This window comes from Microcaecilia unicolor, chromosome 4 (genome assembly GCF_901765095.1).
Source record: "Microcaecilia unicolor chromosome 4, aMicUni1.1, whole genome shotgun sequence".
In the NCBI taxonomy this organism is placed as follows: domain Eukaryota; kingdom Metazoa; phylum Chordata; class Amphibia; order Gymnophiona; family Siphonopidae; genus Microcaecilia; species Microcaecilia unicolor.
In genome coordinates, this window is record NC_044034.1 from 338743819 (window position 1) to 338766823 (window position 23005).

General features: G+C 45.8%; 1 protein-coding gene across 3 annotated transcripts in view; it reads left to right on the forward strand.

Annotated features, from left to right (window-relative positions):
• LOC115468124 (P2Y purinoceptor 8-like) overlaps positions 1 to 23005 on the forward strand; it is a 105792-nt gene that overhangs the window by 4152 nt on the left and 78635 nt on the right. For 2 of the 3 annotated variants that reach the window (XM_030199650.1, XM_030199653.1), the window contains exon 1: positions 3103 to 3306. The exons of the other annotated variant lie outside the window; for it this stretch is intronic. The gene's annotated coding sequence lies outside the window, so the exon portion shown is untranslated. Of the gene's footprint in view, positions 1 to 3102; positions 3307 to 23005 lie in introns of those variants that run through there. 3 annotated transcript variants of the gene reach the window in all.

The following is a 23005-nucleotide window of genomic DNA, read 5'->3' on the forward strand; positions in this document are numbered from 1 at the left end:
GTCACAAGGAGCTGCCTGTGTCTGAAGTGGGAATCGAACGCAGTTCCTCAGTTCCCCAGGACCAAAGTCCACCACCCTAACCACTAGGCCACTCCTATAATGCTGCTGGATGTACAGAGTGCTGTGCACATTATCCCCCGGGAGTTATGCGCACAAATCGGCACGCACAGCTGATTTCTGTGCATAACTTAATTGAGTAACGAGCCCATCAGTTCGAATAATTGGATGTTAACGAGCAATGATCTGTACTAATGGGGACTAATTAGAACTTACACGTATCACTCGCTAAGCATATTCTATAACGTGGTCCGCGTAAATCTACTGCATGGATCTCAAAAGGGGGTGTGGCCATGGGTGGAGCATGGGCAGATCATGGGTGTTCCTAACATTTATGTGCAGTGTTATAGAATAACCCGTTTTGAACTTAAATTTAAATGTGGGCATTCACACCAACTTTTCATTGGTGTAATTGTCTGTGCCTTGATTCTAGCTGTATGCACGGTATTACGCATATTCACTAAATCACACCTAAATTTGTAGTTATGTGGATGGTGTTATGCCTATTCTTTAAATCATGCCTAACTTTAGGCACGGCTTACAAAATATACCTAAGCATGTTTTTTTTCATCACTGCTGATTAATTAGGTTACGTATATCGAATTAGGGCCTATATGCAGGTAGTTTTTCTGTCCCTGCAGGGCTCAAGATCTAAGTTTTTGCATCTGGAGCAATAGTGGGTTAAATGACTTGCCCAAGTTACTACTACTACTACTTAACATTTCTAGAGCGCTACTAGGGTTACGCAGCGCTGTACAAATTAATAACTAAGGACGGTCCCTGCTCAGAAGAGCTTACAATCTAAAGGACGAAATGTCAAGATGGGGTAGTCTAGATTTCCTGAGTAGAGGTGTTGTGATTAGTTGCCGAAAGCGACATTGAAGAGGTGGGCTTTGAGCAATGATTTGAAGATGGGTAGGGAGGGGGCCTGGCGTATGGGCTCAGGGAGTTTGTTCCAAGCATGGGGTGAGGCGAGGCAGAAAGGGCGGAGCCTAGAGTTGGCGGTGGTGGAGAAGGGTACTGAAAGGAGGGATTTGTCTTGAGAGCGGAGGTTACGGGTAGGGACGTAAGGGAGATGAGGGTAGAGAGGTAAGGGAATCACACCTAGGTTGCTGGGATCAAAACCCTGCTGCACAAACTATTAGGCTACGCCTCCAGTCTGTAATTCAGGTCCTGTGACCTCAAAAATCAAGGACCCCCCCCCCCCTAGTTTCCCTGGTTTTTGAACAGGACTTAAACTCTATCTTGAAATTATACTTTAAAAATACATTAAAAACTTTTCATGGGGATAGAATTTGGATATACCCTGATGTAGTCAAATCTACACAACAGAGAAGGAGAGCCTTTTTTGGCATTAAGAGAAGAAACAAAAGCTTTGGGAGCGAGATTTTTACTTGCATACCCATGTAAATGTGTAGTACGCTACATGGATAACAAATACTTTTCTTTTTTAACCTGAACAACTTAGAACTTTTCTTGATATAAAAAAAACTAACCAAATAGACCTTAGACTATGAAGAAGATCTGTGATTAATCAATATATAGGAATAAGCGTGGAATCACCAGGCCTTTTGCTTGTTTAATTTACCTACAATATTCTCCTTTATAATGTTCGTTCGTCCCCCCAAGTAACATAATATTGGTGGTCTAAGAAAGAGCTGAAATGTGTGCGTTATTCTTTTTTTTTTTCATTGTTGGTCTCTGAATTTCTGTATACAAGATTTAAGCTTGTAAATGATTATAAAAATTTATAAAAACTAAAAAAAAATCAAGGACCCCCCTTGTCCTTTTCTTTAAAAGAGAAATAGGAGGGGGGCAGTTAGAGAAGGGAATCCTAAGTGATACAATTCCGTCATTGTGGATTTAAAAAATTACATAAAATCTGCAACTCACAGAAACAATGGAGTCCCTACTTATAAGAACATGCGTTGAAGATTGGGGGGGGGGGAGGGGAACTGAAAAGAGTCAAGATCCTAGCCTCACATATCTTCTCTCTATGTAAAACGCACCACCAACGTTCTGAAGCCTCCACAAGTCCCAACGTTCTAAATGCATGGTGGGGAAACCAGGAATTCGCCCATGAGTGTTGGCCCCGCCCCCCACGTAAAATGTCATGACGTCGAGGGCGGACCAATGACACTCAACCAATCACATCGCGAACCCGTTACTAAGCGACAGAACATGACAAAAGACACATCACGGAACAATGAAAACCAGCAGCACACAATTGCTACACGACGTCAACAGATCTCTGCTCTACACACAAACAACAGACACGGAGGGCATATGAGGGAAGGAAAAAAACCAGCACATACACACACACTCTCACTCTTAACTGGCTATAATGAACAACTGACCTGCCACTATCACAGGGACTGCTAGCACCTCTCTCTCTCTCACACACACACATACACACGGGACACAGAGGGGATGGAAGACAAGGAACGAATCGTTGGGTATGGAGGGGGCGACAGAGGAGATAAGGCAATAACTGCCTCAAATGTTTGTGCTGTGCTATATACAATTATAATGCTGTCTCTTCATTTTGACCCTACCCTTTCACACTCTCTTTCACACAGACGCACACACACACACTTACACTGTCTGTATCTCACACACAACCGCACCCACGCACATATACACACTCTCTCACACAGACACTCAAACATGCCTCAAATGGTTCAGCTGTCCTATGTAAAATTTCACTGCTGTGTCTTCATTTTCACCCTACCTGTGCACACTCTCTTTCACACAGAGACACACACACACACTTTCTCTGTGTCACAGACACACATACATATACACACTCTCACTCTCTCTATAGCCTTGCTAGCGCCCGTTTCATTTGTTTACAAAACGGGCCTTTTTTTACTAGTATATATATAATCAATCATGTTACTGTATAGCTATAAGTGAGAAAGTCAGAAGTGATATAGTTGAGCAACAACTGTCACATCCTTACAGTCGATTACAGGAAGCAAATTCTGAGTTTCCGCTTAAGCAGTACCAGTATGATAAGCAGATTTAATCAGCTAGACAGTTCAAACTCTCAGCATGGCAACCGCGGAGTACCGGTAAGGAAACAGGTTTGAATGGTAGCCTGATTGAAAGACAGGCGTTTACATAAGAGCCTGGCAAACTGAGAAGAAAACCATGCAGTTAAGAAACAGTTATGTGCTTTCCAACCGAAGTTCTGACAGCTTGGGTCTCCGCTCTCAGCAAGCTGCAGGTGCCAAAGTGCTGGAGCAGGTAGGCTCTTATTTTTTTTTTCATGTTTTCCTTGAAATTTGTGAAGCTAAGAAATAGCTATGCATGCAGTTAAATGCACAGATGTATAGAGCTGCAACAGACAATCACAAAGGCGGGTGCTATTAATACAGCATAGCTATGTTTTGCGTTCTGTGTGATGACTTTACTAATAGGCTCAAAGAAATTGCCAAGGGAGGGTCAAAAGCTTTGCAGTATCAAACAGAGAAACTTTTTTGCTGGAGAATAAAATTGAATGTGGGATATTTTGCGTGAAGGGGCTCTTATACCATACTGCGGTAAAAAGAGGCTTTAGCATTTGCTTACATGGGTCATTCCTGCGCACTAAGGAAGTCCTTTTACCAAATTGCGTTAAAAGGGCCCTGCGCTAGCGGCGGGGGCCATTTTTGCCATGTGCTAAGGCCCTTTTACCGCAGCGGGTAAAAAAGGCTGAAAATGGCCATGCAGTACAATTGCTCCTACCCCATGGCCCTGTGAGGGGGAGCTCCAACGCTAACTCGCTGTAACCGGGTAGTGCGGCGCTGCACGATTACCACTGAGTTAGCGCTGCGCTAAAAAAATACGGGCTGATTTTCCCTAGCTTGGGAAATTGCGCACACTGGGGCTGGGAACTACCGCCAGCATCTGCATTGAGTCAGTGGTAGCTCCAGATTAGCATGCGGTAAGCCAGCGTTGGACCCCTCAGGCCATTTTTCTGCATGGGTAAAATGGCCGAATTTCAACTTTTTTATATTAATAGCCTTGTGCCATTAGGACATGAGCCCTACTACTGCCACCCATTATGTAGGCAGTAAGGGGTCACGCACTAACCACAGCAATGTAGCTGTGCTAATCGATTAGAGCAGATTAAGCCTACTCACCACCTCACTTCCTCTGCCCTAAACATTTCTTACCCCATCTATGGGGTCCACAAATCCAAACGGGGCAGGAGTGATTCCAAGTCACTCAACGTGTAATTAAACTCTGGAATTTGTTGCCAGAGAATGTGGTAAAGGCGGTTAGCTTAGCAGGGTTTAAAAAGGGTCTGGCCGGCTTCCTAAAGGAAATGTCCATAGACCATTATTAAATTGACTTGGGAAAATCCACTGCTTATTTCTGGGATAAGCATCATAAAATGTATTGAGCTTTTCTGGGATCTTGCCAGGTATTTGTGACCTGGATTGGCCACTGTTGGAAACAGGATGCTGGGCTTGATGGACCATTGGTCTGTCCCAGTGTGGCAATACTTATGTACTTATGTAAGTCACCCTTGTCCCACTGGGTCAGTATTTCAAAAGGTGCCAGTGGGCCCAAAGGCCACCACAATTTGCTGTACTGAGATATGGATACTGAAATTATTTTATATCTTTCGGGTAGATCCTGGAATCTCTTCTTACATTGATTTGACTTTTTCTGATTGATGTTTCTGATCCTCTCCTTTTCCGTCTTGTTTGGGGCAAGCAGAAGAAATCAAGAGATGTAGCACAGCAGTTTTAAAGATCACATCATGCCCAAATTAGAGGTGAATCCCCTGAATTCTATAATAGTGCACATTTTTAGTGAATGCTCCTGACCCACCCATTCCCCTCCCATGGCCACGCCCCCCCTTTTCAGTTGCATTGTAAAGAATTTACGCACGCATCCTCATGAAATAGTGCTTAGCAAGATGTGCGTGCAAATCCAAACTGTTGCCAATTTGTGCTAATAATGGATTGTTAGCACCCAATTATTGGCATTAGCAGGGTCGTTACTCAGTAAAATTGTGCGCATATCCAAATTTACACACGCAGTTTCAAGTACCATTTACAGAATTCCCCTGTGTATATCTCTGATATTTTACCTTTACTGCCCAAGGGAACAAAAATGACAATGGGGCTCATTTTCAGAAGAGAAAAAAGTCGTCTGCAGTGCGTTCAAATTTCAAGGGAGTGTGTCGGGGGCGTGTTAAGGGGTGGGATTAGGGTGTTCCTAAGACTTGGACATTTTTCAGCCATAATGAAACAAAACAAAACTGTCCAGCCCTAAAACGAAGACGTTTTGAGCTTGACCTGATTTTATAATGAATAAGGCACAAAAAGGTACCCTTAATGACCAGATGACCACTAAAGGGAATTAGGGATGACCCCGTACTCCCCCAGTGCTCACTGACCCCCTCCTCCCCCCAAAAAAATAATGATTAAAAACATTATTTACCAGCCTCTATGCCAGCCTCAGATGTTATACTGAGGTCCATTAGAGCAGCATGCAGGTCCCTGGAGTAGTCTAGTGGTGGGTGCAGTGCACTGCAGACAGGTGGATCCAGGCCCATACCTCCCCCTACGTGTTACACTTGTGGTGGAAACTGGAGCCCTCTAAAACATTTTTTTTTGGGGGGGGGGGGCTCAGCAGACAAGGTAAGGGAGCAATGATAAGATGTTGGGCAGACTGGATGGACCATGCAGGTCTTTTTCTGCCGTCATCTACTATGTTACCATGTATGTTATGTGCACCTAGCAGCATTTATGTGAAGTTCACAGCAGTGCCCCTAGGGTACCCCATTGCTGTCCTGGGATGTCTGGGGGACCAGTCTACTAAAATGCTGGCCCCCTCTAACATCTCAATGGCTTGATTTTCTATGTTTTTCACTTGGATGTACATAGGTGTTCCCGCTGCAGAGTTTGGGCAGAACAGGGGCAGAGTTGCGATGTGCATGCATCCCCTTAACTGTCTGGACACTATCCGCATGATATTTAGTGCTATTTAATCAGCCAGAACGGCTGCTGACTGGTTAATAGCACTTAACCAGCAATCCACCACTGAATATCCCTGGTTAGCAGATAGCCAGTTATATCTTGCAATATAACCGGCTATCCGCTGAATTTTTTAGCCAGGTTTAGTGGCCGCTTGAAACTCTGGTATATCTTTGGCAGGTTTGAAGATAACCAGCTAAGTCTGAATATTGACTTAGCCGGTTATCTTCAAACCGCCCCAAAATAAACTGGATATTCAATGCCGGTCACAAGAATTGCCCCGGCATTTAATATCCGGGTTTTGTGCCAAGCACGGCAATCAGCTAGTCTAACGCCCATGGTCTGAATGTCGGCCCATATACTTACATGCTTCTAGGTCAGTTCCCTCCTGAACAGATCCAACCAGACAGTTCCCACCCACCAATTCCCACTGAACCAATTCCCACCACACCAGGGAGGACAATTGCCTCCCATAACTAAAAAAAAAAAAAAAAACCCCAAAACACTAGAGGAATATTAATCTCCTTTCCTGTCCCCTTCTAGAGCACTTGAGGGGGCAATCCCCTCCTCAAACCCCCCAAGCAATATCTTTTACAAATCCCTTTCCCCTTCCAGACTTGCAGTTTGTTTATGTGTGGGGGGGGGGGGGGGCAAGAAGAGGCCTATGGAGGGTTATTCTATAGGAGACTGCCAAGGACATGCCAGTTTGGAACCCATCAATCTATATAAATGAGACATGACCGACTCACCTGCAAATGCGCAGTAGAGACCGAACGTTGATAGAGTCCAAGCCCCACCTCCACCAGCAGTACAGCCCAATAGGGAGCAGGTCTTGGACATGGGCGTGGAAATCGGAGGAGGAGGGAGGGAAGGAGGGGGCGGAACTGAGAGGGAAACGGACAGAGCGTTGGAGGCGAACTGAGAACAGGACTCACAGGAGGTAACACAGCGACGGCGGAAAGAGGGGGATTGACGCCGGGGGGAGGGGTCAAAAGTGGTGGCGCGAGTCCGCGCCACATCATGCCCGATGTTATTGCGGCGAGCTGGGCGACGCTAACCAATGGAGAGAACCGCGATGTTCCTGGGCGGAGCCGCTGTGGCGAGCTGGGCGAGGCTAACAATGGAGAGAAGAAGGCTCCTGGAGGGAGGGAGAGAAGAAGGCTCCGGGGAGGGTGGGAGGGAATTAGATGTGAAAATAGAACAGACCAATACTCGCCCATTTTAACGGGCTTAACGGCTAGTTCTATAAGAAAATAGATGCCCACTTTTCTTTAGAATACTAGCATAACAGGTCAAATATACGCATCTGCTTTTAGTTGCAAGCACGCCAATGACAGAGCTGATGTAAATGCTCACACCTAGATTGTGAAAATACACGAAAAATCATAGTATTCCTATAATTTATGCATGTAATTGTTCAATCCACCCATGCTCTACCCAGACTCTGAACACCCACCTGCAAAGTGTGCACCATCAAAGATTAGAAATCAACGAAGCAGATCATTAGGAGATGAACACAAATTTATTGAATGAAAACCAAATGATATAATGAGGCTCATTATATCATTTGGTTTTCATTCAATAAATTTGTGTTTATTTCCTACTGATCTGCTTCGTTGATTTCCATCTTGGAATTTGCAGATCGTCTGCCTTGCTGTTTTCTTGGACCCATCGAAGATTAGGGCATGCTAATCGAAGATGAGTGCATAGCTGGAATATTGTCTTATACTCATGCATCGTTAACATACACATCAACACCCCCCCCCCCCCCCGATTCTATAAAGGTCGCTAAAAATTGCACATGCAAATTTAGATGCGGCCTTGATTTACTCGTGCAATTTAATAGAATAACGAGCCAGATAGTGCCAAGAATTGGCTTTTTAACAAGCAATTAATTATTGGCACTAATTAGATTTATTTATTATTTATTTATTTATTTGTTATATTTATACCCCACATTTTCCCACCTATTTGCAGGCTCAATGTGGCTTACAAGTAACCGTAAGGCATTTGCCGTTATGATTGGTAAACAAATACAAGATTGTGTTGTGGTCAGATGAGGTAGATGTGATTCAGGCGTCATTGGGTTGAGGGGAATGATGATAGTAGGTTGTCCAGTACGATCCTTGATTATGTTGTGTTGCTGGGTGTGGGGAGTTATGTTGGATCGGAGAGATAGGCTATTTTGAAGAGGTGAGTTTTTAATGATTTCCAGAAGTTTAGATGGTCATGTATTGTTCTCACAGCATGCGGGAGTCCATTCCATAGTTGTGCGCCCATGTAGGAGAAGCTAGATGCAAATGTTGTTTTGTATTTTAGCCCTTTGCAGTTGGGATAGTGTAGGTTTAGGTAAGATCGTGCTGATCTGGATCTGTTTCTTGTTGGTAGATCTATGAGGTCTATCATGTATCCTGGGACCTGGGACTACGCCGTAGATGATTTTATGGACCAAGGTGCAGATTTTGAAGGAGATCCGTTCTTTGATTGGGAGCCAGTGCAGCTCTTCACGGAGGGGTTTAACGCTTACGAATCGTGTTTTACCGTGATTCAGTCTGGCTGCTGTGTTTTGGGCGGTTTGGAGGTTTTTTTTGTGAGTTGGAGATTTAGTTGGAGATTACACACATAAAGGGACTAAGGCAAGCCAAAAAATGGCCTGCGCTGGTGTAGACGTGTGTTTCGGACACACGCAGGTCCATTTTTCAGCACATCTGGAAAAAAAGGCCTTTTTTGTGGTTGAAAATGGATATGCGGCAAAATTAAAAACAGCGTGTGTCCATTTTCGGCCTGAGACTTTACCGCCACCCATTGATTTAGCGGTAAGGTCTCAGGCGCTAACCAGGCAGTAATTATCAGCATGAGTAAACTTCCAGTTACTGCTGGGTAAGCGTCACGTGGTAGAAAATAGAAAATAGTTTCTACGCGTGTTTTGGACGCACGTCAGAAATGGAATTACCCGCCCACGGCGCGTGGTAGCTGGGCGGTAGTTCCAATTTGAAGCATGTTGGATGCACGTAGGCGCCTACACGTCTTAGTAAAAGGGCCTCAAAGTTAGGTGCGGGATCCAAACCTAAAATGTACGTGCGACCCAAAAAAGGGGGGCACAGAAATGGGAGGGTCATGGGTGTTTTGGGGCGGATCGGGGGCATCGTTTTGAGTTGCATGTGTAATTATAAAATAAAGGTGCTCCTCACATAGGCGTGGGCATTTACACCACATTTTTCTTGGTAGAAATGGTGGCCGCCTACATTTACGTGTGACCTATCTGCGTAAGCATTTATTCTAAAAACAGCACCGAACCCGAGGTGTGGCTTAAAGAAAATTACTTAAGCGGATTTTTCTTGGGCTGATTTTTGTAGGTGCCAGATATAGAATCCAGGGGCGTAGCCAGACTTCGGCGGGAGGGGGGATCCAGAGCCCGAGGTGAGGGGGCACAGTTAGACCCCCTTGCCATTGTTAACCCCCTCCACCATTTTTGACCCCCCTCCCCCTGCCGCTGCCACCACCTTTGACTCTCCCCGGCACCAACCTTTTCGACCCCCTCTTCCCACCACCGCCAACCCTCCCCCGCCGCCGCCGGGTACCTTTGCTGGCGAGGGTCCCCAACCCCCGCCAGCCGAAGTCCTCTTCTCCAGCGCAGCCGCGTTGCTGATCTGCAAGGGCAGGCTTCTGTTTCTGTGAGTGAGGACGTCAGACTCACAGAAACAGAATCCTGTGCGCCGCGTTGCTGATCTGCAAGGGCAGGCTTCTGTTTCTGTGAGTCTGACGTCCTGCACGTACCTGCAGGACGTCAGACTCAGAAACAGAAGTCTGCCCTTGCAGATCAGCAACCTGGCCGCGCCGGAGAAGAGGAAGGACTTTGGCTGGCGGGGGTTGGGGACCCCTGCCAGCAAAGGTATCCGACGGCGGCGGGGGAGGGTAGGCGGCGGGAGGGGAGGTTGAAGGGGTTTGGCGGCGGGGGGAGCCAGGGCCAAATCCACAGGGGCCCATGCCCCCGTGGCCCCACGTACCTACGCCCCTGATAGAATCTAGCCCCTAATGGACTACAGTGCCAGCGTTTATGCATAGATTTGATGCCTAAATCTAAACAGCTTATTATAGAATTACCCACCTTCCCCCTGATTCTATAGCAGGGAACCCACATTGGTGTACTGCTTATTTATTTATTGCATTTGTATCCCACATTTTCCCACCTTTTTGCAGGCTCAATGTGGCTTACGATAATCATGAATAGTAGACATATATTAGAAATTAGACATTTAGTGTTACAGAGGATATTGGGCAACATGATAATGATAAAACATGATAGTAGTATAACAAGCAGAAATTGTGAGACAGTTCTGAATATATGTGGATGAGTTGTGTATATTCACATTGGTTGATCTTTGTGGTATGCCTTGTTAAAGAGATGGGTCTTCAGTAGTTTGCGGAAGTTCATTAGTTCGTAAATCGTTTTTAAGTTGCGTGGCAATGCGTTCCATAGCTGTGTGCTCAAGTAGGTAAAGTTTGACACGTGCGTTAGTTTGTATTTCAGACCTTTGCAGTTAGGGAAGTGCAGATTAAGGAATGAGCAGGATGATCTTTTGGCATTCCTGGATGGTAGGTCTATCAGGTCTGACATGTAGGCTGGTGTATCTCCGTGAATGATTTTGTGAACTAGGGAGCATATTTTGAATGTGATGCGTTCTTTAAGTGGGAGCCAGTGTAGTTTTTCTCGTAGGGATTTAGCACTTTCATATTTTGTTTTACTGAATATAAGTCTAGCTGCAGTGTTCTGGGCTGTCTGAAGTTTCTTGATTATTTGCTCTTTACACCCGGCATAGAGTGCATTGCAGTAGTCTAGATGACTGAGCACCATTGATTGTACCAGGTTACGGAAAACAGTCCTTGGGAAGAAAGGTCTTACTCTTTTTTTTTTTTTTAAATTATTAAATCATTTATTTATAATTTTTTATTTTACAAGGGTCACTTGCAAACAGTAATACAGAGATGATTGCACATTAATACAATATAAGAAGAAAACAATCCCAACTAGATATATGGATTATATACAATCTTTCTCTTTTTTAGACCACAAAGTGAAGAAAAATAGGGAGAGTGAAATAAGACAAGGAAATCAATTAAACAGTAAACAGAAAAAAGAAAACATGGTATTAACCTGATTATCCCCAGACATTACTCATCTAATACATTATTCCACATTGATCATCTGGTTGGCTTCCTCAAGACCAAATACGGTGTATAGTCAATTCATTTCATTGAGAACATACTTATTGTCCAGGTTAAAGTTAAAAATAATACGTCTGATTACATTCTCTCTCTTTTAAAAACCAGAAATTATTTAACGATACATATACTCAAGTCTCTAATTCAAATCCCACTGATTAAAGCAATCCCAGTTTTCACAGGCTTCACTCCTTTCGAAGTAATAATTAAGGAAATATTTCTGAGGAAAACTTTAGGAGTCATACCTGGAACTCTGGGAAAAACAATAATCTCGACATTAATCATCCACAAAAACATCCACCTTATTATCAAAGTTTCTGGTCCATTATCATTTTCAAGATCATAACCAATTCTTGCTTGTACAGAACTTCATCTGTCATATCAATTTTTTCAGTCTCAGAGGGTTCAGTCAAATTGTCCATGCAACTCTCCAATAAGATCATATCTGAAACAAAGTTATTTACTACCACCGTTAGGACCCGAGGCGCCTTCCAGATGGTATTCAATGTAACCTCCATGGGAGCCAAAAACTCCAAGATGATTTCTCTTGAGGTGTTTAGGAGTGGTTCCGCCAATTCGGGTTCTGCTGTAAACGTCCTCCGTTTCAACATATGCCTCTAACTCACTCCTCCACTCCTTTGGACATGGTGGTTGAATAATTCGGGAGCGATGGAGTTGTTTTTCCAGGTCCAAGAGCGTTGACGCTCCTTCGCCGGCGCTAATCAAAGGACTCGCCAACCCTTTCATCTGTGGGCAGTTCGATGCGCAGTGGTCCCACACTTGCTGCTCAGGGGACAAAACGCTGGCCATCAGCGGCTGAACGCCTGTTGTTCCCTTCCTCTCAGTTAAGGAAAATGCAATTGCAAAGAGGAAATTTACATAAAGAAGACAGAACCTCAGAGGGCAGCTGGGCCGTTGGGTATACGAACTCCAGGTCACCATCTCACCATTCTCCCAGTTTGGGACACTCTTTGTCTGGTTTCTCCTCAGAGGCCTGTCTGATATGGGTAGCCCTTCAGCATAGCCCTCTGAGTCACTGAAACACGGAAGCCCCTCCACCACTTCAAGGTGGTGTCCCTTCGGAGGGGAGGTCTTACTCTTTTAATTTCCACATGGAGTGGAACATTTTCTTGGTTGTGTTTTTCGCGTGGTTCTCGAGTGTTAGGTGTTGATCGATGGTAACTCCAAGAATTTTTAGGGTGTCCGAGATTGGAAGGTTCAAATTTGGTGTGTTGATGGTGGTGAATTTGTTCTTGTTATGTTGAGAGGTGAATATTAGGCATTAGGCTTGGGTATTAGATCCTGATTTTCAAAAGCATTTAACCAGCCAGGATCGGCACCTGGCCGGTTAAATGCCCCATACTGGCTATCCGGCGATATTCAATGGGGAATAGCCGGACTATCTCCCACTGAGTGTCACCAGTTAGTGACTAGCAGATAGCCGGTTATATTGGCCGACATAGCCAGCTATCCATTAATTTTCAGCCCCACTTTAGCGGCTGTGGGGCCCGTTTACAGAGCGGCGGTAAGCCCTTCGCGGGCTTACCGCTCGCTCTTTTGGGACTGCCGCCAGCCCAGCATGGCCGACGGTGGTAGTCCTGCCCCGAGCGCACACCATTTCTGGGGGGGGGGGGGGAAAGAACCCCCCCCCCCCCCAGAAATGGCTTGAGCGGCGGTAACCCGGTGGTAATCAGGCATCATCATGTGCTGTCTGGTTAGCGCCAGAGCCCTTATCGCCACCTCAATGGGTGGCGGTAATTGCTCCCTGTCACATGGCCATGCTGGGGGCTTTTTTTACCTGCTGCTGTGAAAAGGGCCCTGATTCGTGGGGAAAACAGCCCCCGCCGCCAGTGCAGGGCCCTTTTTCCTGCAGTTTGGTAAGATGGACCCTATATTTGGCCACATCAATATGTGGGATATCTTTGGCTGACACTTTTTCAAGGGAATAAATGTGCATATTTCTTATATTCCACTGTCCCTCAATCTCTATTGGGCATCTATAGTGTGCTGGATCCGCTCCTTCTAACAGCGCTTCCCTTGAAAAAGCATCAGCAAAATGGGACCCCGTTGGGTTTGAAATATCGAGATATGTTTGCAATTTTTCATTTTGAATGCCATTGTGCCTATCAAGGTTATTTTCAAAAGAGAAGGGCGCCCATCTTCCGACACAGATCGGGAGATGGGCGTCCTTTTCTCAGGGTCGCCCAAATCGGCATAATCGAAAGCCGATTTTGGGCTCCCTCAACTGCTTTCAGTCGCGGGGATGACCAAAGTTCCTGGGGGCGTGTCAGCAGCGTAGTGAAGGCAGGACTGAGATGTGCTTAAGAGATGGGCGTCCTCGGCCGATAATGGAAAAAAGAAGGGCGTCCCTGATGAGCACTTGGCTGACTTTACTTGGTCCATTTTTTCTTGTGACCAAGCTTCAAAAAGGTGCCCAAACTGACCAGATGACCACCGGAGGGAATCAGGGATGACCTCCCCTTACTCCCCCAGTGGTCACTAATCCCCTCCCACCCTAAAAAAAAAACTTAAAATTTTTTTTTCCCAGCCTCAAATGTCATACCTAGCTCCATGACAGCAGTATGCAGGTCCCTGGAGCAGTTTTAGTGGGTGCAGTGCACTTCAGGCAGGCGGACCCAGGCCCACCCCCCCTACCTGTTACACTTGTGGTGGTAAATGTGCCCCCCTTCACCCGTAAGGGCTATGGTAGTGGTGTACAGTTGTGGGTAGTGGGTTTGGGGGGGGGGGGGCTCAGCACCCAAGGTAAGGGAGCTATGCACCTGGGAGCAATTTGTGAAGTCCACTGCAGTGCCCCCTAGGGTGCCCGGTTGGTGTCCTGGCATGTTAGGTGGACCAGGGCACTACGAATGCTGGCTCCTCCCATAACCAAATGGCTTGGATTTGGTTGTTTCTGAGATGGGCGTCCTCAGTTTCCATTTTCGCCGAAAACCGGGGACGACCATCTCTAAGGACAACCATCTCTAAGGTCGACCTAAATGTTGAGATTTGGGCGTCCCCGACCGTATTATCGAAACTAAAGATGGACACCCATCTTGTTTCGATAATACGGGTTTCCCCGCCTCTTTACGGAGCTGTCCTGTGAGGAAAACTTGGGCGCCCCATTTGATTATGCCCCTCTATGTATGTTATCACTGATCACTTATATGGATATTCAGAAAATGTATAAAAGCTGGAGATTTGGAGGTTTTGGTCAATGATGAACTGCAGCCAAAGTGGATGCCTTGTTTAGAAGAAAAAGTGGCACCACTGGCTTTCTTGAGATCTTTTTTTCCTCTGTTATTATTTTTGAGATAATTATTTATTTTGTGATGAATATTTATTAGCAATTTGATAGTATCCACTATGAGGGTCTTTTACTACGGCGCGCTCGCGTTTTTAGCACACACTAAAATTGTGGGTGCACTAAACGTTAGAGACGCCCATGCTTTCCTATGGGCGTCTCTAACATTTAGCGCGCCCACAGCTTCTATTAATCACAGTAGCAGCCCACAATATAACAAAGGGCATAATAATGTGTTTTTTCGTAAACTGCATCACATTGCTGCAAAGCCGCAACAATCCTTTAAGAGCATTCCGAAGCCGCATACCTGCAACAGTAAAAGAAGAGGTTCTGGTTTCCACATAACGTGTCTGCATCGCCGGATCCAAGGACAGCCGCGTCATACTTTCCGATCTCAAATGCCTTTTCGGATGATACACGTGGAGGGGCATAATCGAACGGGGACGACCATCTCTAAGGGCGCCCATCTCTATGGACATCCCGGCGAAGGGGTGGGTCATCCTGTATTATCGAAACAAGATGGGCGCCCATCTTTCGTTTCGATAATACGGTCGAGGACGCCAAAATCTCCACATTTAGGTCGACCTAAGAGATGGGCGACCTCGGTTTCGCCGATAATGGAAACGAAGACGCCATCTCAAAAATGACCAAATCCAAGGCATTGGTCATGGGCGGAGCCAGCATTCGTAATGCACTGGTCCCCCTGACATGCCAGGGACAACCAACCGGGCACCCTAGGGGGCACTGCAGTGGACTTCACAAATTGCTCCCAGGTGCATAGCTCTCCCTTACCTTGGGTGCTGAGCCCCCACAAACCCCCCCAGAACCCACTCCCCGTAACTGTACACCACTACCATAGCCCTTAGGGATGAAGGGGGGGCACCTACATGTGGGTACAGTGAGTTTCAGGTGGGTTTTGGAAGGCTCACATTTACTACCACAAGTGTAACAGGTGGGGGGGGATGGGCCTGGGGTCCGCCTGCCTGGAGTGCACGCACCCACTAAAACTTGCTCCATGGACCTGCATACTGCTGTCATGGAGCTGGGTATATGACATTTGAGGCTGGCATAGAGGCTGGAAAAAATGTTTTTACATTTTTTTGGGGTGGGAGGGGGTTAGTGACCACTGAGGGAGTAAGGGTAGGTCATCCCCGATTCCCTCCGGTGGTCATCTGGTCAGTTCGGGCACCTTTTTGAAGCTTGGTCATGAAATAAAAGGGACCAACTAAAGTCGGCCAAATGCTCGTCAGGGACGCCCTTCTTTTTTCCATTATCGGCCGAGGACACCCATCTCTTAAGCACAACCCCGTTCTGCCTTCCGACATGCCCCTGGGAACTTTGGTCGTCCCCGCGACAGAATGCAGTTGAGGGCGCCCAAAATCGGCATTCGATTATGCCGATTTGGGCGACCCTGAAAGAAGGACGCCCATCTCCCGATTTGTGTCGGAAAATGGGCGTCTTTCTCTTACGAAAATGCCCCTGTTTGAGGACTTGTTGAAAATACACGGGGGCAACAGCATAAATAGTTTGATGCACCTAAACCAACACTTTATGTAACAGAAATATGCTAAATGTCAGCAGGGTACAACTAATACACCATAATAAGTAGCACGGAGGGCCATTGATACAACACTGACATGATGTCAGCACAATCCAAATGAAATCCTTTATTAGGCAACATATTAGAACGTTCATGTAACATAGATATTGTAAACAAGATGTCAACATAGTATGAAAGAGGTATATAAAATAATGAGTGGAGTGAAACAGGTGGATGTGAAGCGTCTGTTCACGCTTTCCAAAAATACTAGGACTAGGGGGCATGCGATGAAACTACAGTGTAGTAAATGTAAAACAAATAGGAGAAAAACTTTCTTCACCCAACGCGTAATTAAACTCTGGAATTCGTTGCCGGAGAACGTGGTGAAGGCGGTTAGCTTGGCAGAGTTTAAAAAGGGGTTGGACGGTTTCCTAAAGGACAAGCCCATAAATCCACAATTTCAGGAATAACTTGTATAAAATGTTTGCATGTTTGGGTAGCTTTCCAGGTGCCCTTGACCTGGATTGGCCGCTGTTGGGGACGGGATGCTGGGCTCGATGGACCTTTGGTCTTTTCCCAGTATGGCATTACTTATGTACTTACTTATGTACTTAACTGCAACCCAACTTTCTGAAACTATGTGCTGTATGAATGCCAGCCTCCTCCCTTCCGGTCTGACCACATATTACGCAAAGCTCCATCAATTCTCAAACTGTCAAAAAAAAAATCATCACAATGTAAACCACATTAACAGCCTGCAGTTTCAGTATGACGTGTCCTCAAGTCAGTTAATTATTAATTCACAATATAGTATGTCTTAAAATGAGATTCCTCAATGATAAATATTATGGATGTGAATTTGTTAGTATGCATATAGGGCTCCTTTTACAAAAGTGCACTCATGGATTTAGCACGCACTAACAATTAGCCTGTGCTAAGTGCTAAGAAGCTCATAGGTATAAAATGGGCTTCTTAGCATTTAGCACATACTAATTTATTTATTTATTTATTTATTTATTGCATTTGTATCCCACATTTTCCCACCTCTTTGCAGGCTCTTTCCCACCTCTTTGCAGGCTCAATGTGGCTTACATTACATCATGAGTAGTGGAAATACATAAGAAAGTAGACATTTAGTATTGCATAAGGATTTTGGGTACATGATAATCATTAGCACATGCTAAATCCATTAGCACACTTTTGTAAAAGAACCCCCTTGGTTTCTTAGTGCACCTTTTAAAAATTTAGGACCTTCATTTCCTAAGCGGCGGTAAGCCCAATGCGGGCTTACTGCTCGCTAAATAGGAAGTACCGCCGGGCTACCACAGCGGCCCAGCGGTACTTCCCACCCCTAAGAGGGGCATAATCGAAAGGGGCGCCCAAGTTTTTCGCAGGACGTCCCGGCGAAGGGGTGGGGAAACCCGTATTATCGAAACAAGATGGGTGTCCATCTTTCGTTTCGATAATATGGTCGGGGATGCCCAAATCACGAAATTTAGGTCGACCTTAGAGATGGAGTAAGAGTTTTCTCAACATCACTACAATTGATAATTTTCAGAGAATCTCTTGGGTTTGGGAAACCATTGCCATGACAGTTTGGGGCTTCTTAGCATTTAACATGCGCTAAATCCATTAGCACCCTATGCCTGGAATAAACTTCCTGAGCCCCTATGTCTTGCCCCATCCTTGGCCACCTTTAAATCTAGACTGAAAGCCCACCTCTTTAACATTGCTTTTGACTTGTAACCACTTGCCTCCACCTACCCTCCTCTCCTCCTTCCTGTACACATTAATTGATTTGATTTGCTTACTTTATTTTTTTGTCTATTAGATTGTAAGCTCTTTGAGCAGGGACTGTCTTTCTTCTATGTTTGTGCAGCGCTGCGTACGCCTTGTAGCGCTATAGAAATGCTAAATAGTAGTAGTAGTAGTAGTGGTCGTCCTTAGAGATGGCCGTCCCCGATTTTCAGCCATAATGTTAATGTGTGTATGTTAAAAACTGCCACTGCATTTAAAATTTTTTTTATTAAACTGAATGTCTGAAACGAACTGAAAAATAGGCATAGAAAAATAAAGAAAAAGGCCACAAAATGAACTGCAATATTTTTGCCCATGCACATCTGTAGTAAATATTCATATATATGAGTGGAGGAGTGGCCTAGTGGTTAGGGTGGTGGACTTTGGTCCTGGGGAACTGAGGAACTGAGTTCGATTCCCACTTCAGGCACAGACAGCTCCTTGTGACTCTGGGCAAGTCACTTAACCCTCCATTGCCCCATGTAAGCCGCATTGAGCCTGCCATGAGTGGGAAAGCGCAGGGTACAAATGTAACAAAAATAAAATAGATACTATTGGAGATTCTACATGGAATGTTGCTACTATTGGAGATTCTACATGGAATGTTGTTATTCCACTAGCAACATTCCATGTAGAAGGCTGCGCAGGATTCTGTTTCTGTGAGTCTGACGTCCTGCACGTATGTGCAGGACGTCAGACTCACAGAAACAGAAGCCTGCGTGGCCACATTGGGAATCTGCAAGGGCCGACTTCTACATGGAATGTTGCTAGTGGAATAGCAACATTCCATGTAGAATCTCAAATAGGAGCAACAGTGGAGGAGTGTCCTAGTGGTTAGGGTGGTGGACTTTGGTCCTGAGGAACTGAGTTTGATTCCCACTTTAGGCACAGGCAGCTCCTTGTGACTCTGGGCAAGTCACTTAACCCTCCATTGCCCCATGTAAGCCGCATTGAGCCTGCCATGAGTGGGAAAGCGCGGGGTACAACTGTAAGAAAAAAAAAATATATATATATATATATATACAACCTGTACAGACTGATACTAGCAATAAGAGTTGCACCTTAGAACTACAAAAGACTGATGGAGTAAACACTGTTCTGGCATGAGAAACAGGGAAGAGTTCCTTTCAGAACCGTTCTATAGAAATGCCAGCCTTTGTGGACCTCTATTCATAAGGAGGGGGGGGGGGGGGGGGGCAATTTTCACACTGCCTGGACTGGTGCTTGGTATACACTGTAAAAGTGAAAATTGGAAATGCTTAAATAAAAGTCTTGTGCACTTCATACCCCCAAACCACTGTCAAAGTAGATCTCGTGGGGATGACTCCAAATATCCAAGTGCTGACACAATAGTATCTCCAATTCCTCTTTCCACCTTACCAGTAGACACGTCTTTGAGATCGCAATCTTCTCCGGGGCATCAAATTTCAAAACATCCCTCAAATACATCTGCCACAAAAACCTTTATTTTCTTAAAGAGCTATTTCAAGCTATTTCACGGTTTCTTTTGTGGCCAAAGAACAATGATATTTCCAGATGTGGCTAAGGCTACTTTGGTCAGGAGAAGGCCTTTTTACAGCTTAGGCCTAAAGTGGTGGCTATTGGAGCCACCTTTTTCCTTGTGTTTCCCTGCAAATGTGTCGTTCAGTACAAGAGAGATAAATATGCAAGTCAGTATTCAAAGTGATTTAACCGGGCAGGAGAGTCTTCTGCTTGGCCAAATCGCGTGAACCTGCTTGACTGCTGATATTCAGCAGCACTTAACCAGACAGTGAATATCAGTGCTAACCGTCCCTTAGTTAGTACTGATATTCACTGTCCAGTTAGCGCCAGGGTGGTCTGAGGGTGGAGCTTGGACAGAGCCATTACTTAATCCATTAGCGGCAATATTCAGACCACTAACCAGTTAAGTAAGTGGATAAAGTTAGGACAGCTAAAGCCTGAATATTGGCTGATGTCTAGTTAACTTCTGGGTAGTAGCATCATTTATTTATTTATTACATTTGTATCCCACATTTTCCCACCTCTTTGCAGGCTCAATGTGGCTTACAATATATCATGAATAGTGGAAATACATAAGAAAATATACATTTGGTATTACAGAAAGGTCTTGGGTAACATGACAATAGTAGAACATAATAGTAGATTAACAATCAGATATTAAAGACAGTTCTGGGTGTATGTATAGGAGTTCATATTTGTTGTTCTTTGTGGTATATCTTGTTGAAGAGATGGGTCTTCAGAAGTTTGCGGAAATTAGTTAGTTCATAGGTCGTTTTTAAGTTACGTGGTAGCGCGTTCCAGAATTGTGTGCTCAGGTAGGAAAAGGTTGATGCATACGTTGTGTTGTATTTTAGACCTTTGCAGTTGGGGAAGTGTAGATTAAGGAATGTGCGGGATGATTTTTTACCGTTCCTGGGTGGTAGGTCTATCAGGTCTGACATGTAGGCTGGGGCGTTTCCGTGAATGATTTTATGAACTAGGGTGCATATTTTGAACGCGATGTGTTCTTTAAGTGGGAGCCAGTGTAACTTTTCTGCTTTCCAGTGTCCCCCTTCCTCCCACCCCGGATGACCCCTTACCAAGCTCCCTATCCCTGTAGGTCCTCCTGCCCTACCTTGTATATCCATGGTGGTCTAAGGGTCCTATGGGCAGAAGCAATGCCCAACATGACTCTGGTCACCAAATGGCTGACACAACCCTTAGCAACAGTCTTACTGTACTCGCTAGTACCACAAGGCCACTGCTAGAGGGTGACAGTGGCCATTTTGTGACTGGAGCCTTGATGAGCAGGATTGAGTAGGCATCGCTCCTGCCCATAGGACCCCTGGAAGGCAGAGGAAACTCAGTTGGGGCCTTCATGTCATCAGGGTTGGGTGGGAGGGGGATTGGGATTACAGACGAGGGAAGGGAGAATCTGAGGTGCTGAGGGCACCTGCATCCTTTATGCAGGTCCCAGCCGATATTCAACCAGGGCTCTCATAAAGTTTCCTGAGCTCTGGTGGCCAGCATATGTGTAATCAGCCACGGATATTCTATGCTTGCGCCTGGACGTGACCTGGCATTGAATATCTGGAGCTAATTCTGCCCTCAGCAGTGTTTAAAAAAATGCTGACCACCGCGGGTTGAATATTGACCAGATACTGTTTTTGGATCACTACAATTGCATTCTTTTCTTGCGGTTAAAATTTCTTCTACTTCATGTTTTCTTTATTATGCTTGTGATTTGGAGTTGAGTTTTGAATAATGCATGGAAATGTTCATATTGATAACAGGTTACTGTTATTTGCCTGGGGTTAGTTTCTTTTTGGAGCTCTACCCCCTCCCTCCCCCATGCATTGGACTGTAGAATAGCCGTGAATTTTGTTTCTTTTCTGTGATTGATGTTTATTTTTCTTAGTATTTTCATTGTGTTGAACTGATTCTTTTTTGCTTGATTCTATTTATGGATTTATAATTTTGAAACTTCATTTAAAAAAAGAAGAAAACAGACAATGCTTTGCCACGTTGAAATAGACTGCAGGTACAAACTATTTGCGGACCTCTGTGTTTTATGTTGTTACTTCATTTTCATTGAAATTAAAATATGCAGAGCTGAAAGTGGAATCTGAGAACATCATTTTGCTCCCCTGATCTAAACACTTTCTGTCCTCCCACACACTCCAGGATCACTTCCCATAAACGGGGCTGGGTAACATTTGCAGCCTGCTAAGTTTAAGCAGATTTTTAGCTGCAACATAGATGGCTAGGTAAATTTCTCTAAGGGGCCCTTTTACTGAGCCGCATAAGCATCTATGCGTGCCCAGCGCGTGCCAAAATGGAGTTATCGCACTGCTACCGCGTGGCCCTTGCGGTAATTTCATTTTCGGCACGCATCCGCTACACGCGCCCAAAAAATATTTTTTATTTTTCTGGCGCACGTCAGCTACGCGTGCCAAGCGGCATTTGGTGTTCGTAGGTCATTACCGCTCAGACCCAGTGCTTTTTTTGTGCCGGTACGCAACGGTACGGCGTACCGGCACCTTTTTCTCCTCCTCCCCTCCCCTCCCATTATTTCCAGCGATTCTCCGCCTCTCCCCTGCCCTCCCATCGACGTCCAGCGATTTTTCCGTCCCTCCCCTGCCCTCACCTCTCCCATATCCAGCGATTCTTCGTCCACCAGCCGTCCTCTTTCACTGCCTGCCAGCCAGCGTCGGACTCAGAAGCGAACGGTGCAGGCAGCGATTGGCTGGCAGCGTCGTAGCTTCCCTCTGCAAGTCCCGCCTATGCGTAAACAGGAAGTTGTAGGCGGGACTTGCAGAGGGAAGCTACGACGCTGCCAGCCAATCGCTGCCTGCACCGTTCGCTTCTCAGTCCGACGCTGGCTGGCAGGCAGTGAAAGAGGACGGCTGGGGGACGAAGAATCGCTGGATATGGGAGAGGTGAGGGCAGGGGAGGGACGGAAAATCGCTGCACGACGATGGGAGGGCAGGGGAGAGGCGGAGAATCGCTGGAAATAATGGGAGGGAAGGGCAGGGGAGAGAGAACTGCTGGAAATCAATGGGATGGGAGGGAAGGGCAGGAGAGAGAGAATTGCTGGACATGGGATGGGATGGGAGGGAAGGGCAAGGGAGAGAGAATTGCTGGACATGGGATGGGATGGGAGGGAAGGGCAAGGGAGAGAGAATTGCTGGACATGGGAAGGGCAGGGGAGAGAAAATTGCTGGACATGGGATGGGAGGGAAGAGCAGGGGAGAGAGAATTGCTGGACATGGGATGGGAGGGAAGGGCAAGGGAGAGAGAATTGCTGGACATGGGAAGGGCAGGGGAGAGAGAATTGCTGGACATGGGATGGGAGGGAAGGGCAGGAGAGAGAGAATTGCTAGACATGGGATGGGAGGGAAGGGCAAGGGAGAGAGAATTGCTGGACATGGGATGGGATGGGAGGGAAGGGCAAGGGAGAGAGAATTGCTGGACATGGGAAGGGCAGGGGAGAGAAAATTGCTGGACATGGGATGGGAGGAAGAGCAGGGGAGAAAGAATTGCTGGACATGGGATGGGAGGGAAGGGCAGGAGAGAGAGAATTGCTGGACATGGGATGGGATGGGAGGGAAGGGCAGGAGAGAGAGAATT